At 40.5% G+C, this 2,500-nt stretch overlaps 1 pseudogene; it reads right to left on the bottom strand.

Annotated features, from left to right (window-relative positions):
- The window catches only part of LOC140944369 (uncharacterized), a 22,820-nt pseudogene that overhangs the window by 3,829 nt on the left and 16,491 nt on the right, over positions 1 to 2,500 (bottom strand).

The following is a 2,500-nucleotide window of genomic DNA, read 5'->3' as shown; positions in this document are numbered from 1 at the left end:
ATCTAGTCGCATTGTAAAAGCATCACTTTAGGGAAAGATTTACTTTTTCTGTTTACATTTCTCTTGCAACTCTGTTTTTCGGCAATTCACGACGTGAAGCTAAAGTTTTCATTCACACTCGCCTACTTCGTGTGCATACGATGACATGGCAGTCGAAGAAAAATCAGTAATGTGTCATGCTTCTTAAATTATAGCTGGCAAAGATGTCGGTGTATTTTTATTTTATTTTTCACATTCAAATGTTTTTCTTGGTCAATTTTCGATGGGTAGCTAAGGTATTTTATTTGAAAATTGGGGAATCCCGATATTCTGCCTAATTAGTTGTACAAATTTTGTTTTGGAATCGCTGAAATCAAGAATCGGCCGGGCGTGTTTACTTCAACATTTCTAGGGAAAATCCCGCTCACACGCCAGACACGCCACACATTCACCCGCGCTCTTGCAAACTTGAATGGACCAATAAGAAACACGTTTATTGTTTTTTTGCTGAAACCAATCAGAGACAATCTTGTTCCAGGGTTCCCCAGAGATCCTCCTCCCTGCCTTCACGCGCAGAAGAGCTGTGGGGTCGAGATTACACGTATACAATGAATCGATTTAAAAACGATAACTCACCCGACTGCGCATGCTTGACGCGTACGTGTTCGCTATTATGAGCCCGCGAAATGATAAATTGACGGCCATCTTTGAATTTCTTTGGTGTGGGTATATATTGTTGTGACGTTCTTCAAAGTCGCAGAAACAGTTAAAATGTCAAAATAAGGGCAAAAACAAAGCCAAACTAAAGGGAGATCCAACCTTCCAACTCTTGACACCGGTAGCTAAAGTAACCTGATAAAGTTCTGCTGCCTCCTGGAATAATCAGCTTGAAGAATTCACAAAGCTAAATTTGCTTGAAAACAAGCAATTAGGTTAGAAATAAGCCCAATTATAAAAGACAAGAAAGGGAAGGGCCCTTCCGCCACCTTCAATAAGTTTCTAATATTGTGCGGAGTGGATTGGAACTGATAATTTATCCTCAGCGTTTTCGAAAAGTTCCGTTTTCGTTTGTCCACACGTACACGAGAAAACAGCGTTTTCAAAAAGTTCCACTCTGCAGAGCGTTTTCGAAAAGTTCCGTTTTCATTGATCGTTTTCATGGGATTCGTGTGGACGGAAGCCGTATCCGTAAAGAAAAAGTTGCGTTTTTTCTGGACAGGGCCTGAAAGCTTTTTCAATCATACCACATGATAAAGCGATGGTCAACTCCCTTTCCAAGGAGATAGGAATTCTTCGCACATCAAGATTTTCACGTAACAAAGGACCTAGAAAAAATTTGATAAACAAGTTAGAACATTTCGGTCTATCCAAAGTTTGAAAGTATATGGACAGATACATATACAAACTCATCCCAGCGCAAGTAATTGCAGTACCTTCAAGTTAATATATTGACTTAACACATCTTGAAGGCGGAAAACAAATCAAACACTATAAAAACTGTAACAAAATCGATACATCAGCAAAGCCTGAGGACGCATTTAAACGCACTCGCCTTGCGAGAGTCATGTATTAATTATTAAAACTGATAAACGCACCCGTTGTTCCAGCCGGTGTCATTTCTTTTAGATGAATGATGACATCATCCCTATTCGAAAGCTTAGCTTCCTTTGCGAAACAGCGAATCAGTTGTTTAGTTTGGCAATCTGGCTGTTCAAAAGAGGACTGGTCCAACTCGAAACTTTCTTTTAACTGACAAATAACTTGCTCCGAATCACAAGATCCAGGCGTAAGGGCTTTCAAGACATCATCAGGGATAGCTATCGCCTTCTCCACATGTTCTACGAAATAAAATGGAGCACGTTTAGAGGTGTTTCAATTGTCGTAACCTATAGCCGAGGCGCAGCATCAGAGCTGGGTGACTTTATGCTCGCGAGATCTATTTTTGCGTGTGTTAAGCACCCACACCGACAAGAGCAATAAACTGACGGTCTTTAAAGCCGTGGGACCATCAGTAAGCTACACCTAATCTCTTCAGTGGATTGGAAGACGAAAGCTACAATCAGGGACAAAAGTAGTTGACACACTTGTTTAAAACGGGTGCTTTTAGCAAACATTTAATTCATCTATTATTTCATTCTTTTTAAACGCCGTAAATCCCCTCACCCCCCGAATCAATGTTGTCTGAAGTAAAAAAAAGACTTGAGGGTCCAAAATTCAACATTGATTTGGGGGGGGAAGGGGTTGGGGTAGACAGGGGAATGGGATAAGTATATCCACTATGCAAAAAGGGGCCATTTTACGGAAGTGTGCCAACACTTTTGTCCCTCATTGTCTGAATGCAAAATTGTGCTACTGCACACAAGTTGAGCCGTGCATGACACTGATTTTAACTGAAATTAAAGAAATCAAAGACATAATTATGTTATTGGTGGTGGGGGTGACATTGACTTATTCACGACCGAATTATAGGGCCAATTGGAATTACGTGATGACGTAATAAAAGGGCTGCGATATCCAGAAT

This window comes from Porites lutea, chromosome 7 (assembly GCF_958299795.1).
Source record: "Porites lutea chromosome 7, jaPorLute2.1, whole genome shotgun sequence".
Taxonomy (NCBI): Eukaryota; Metazoa; Cnidaria; class Anthozoa; order Scleractinia; family Poritidae; genus Porites; species Porites lutea.
Note: the sequence above shows the minus strand (reverse complement) of the source record. Positions and strands in the feature narration are given on the sequence as shown.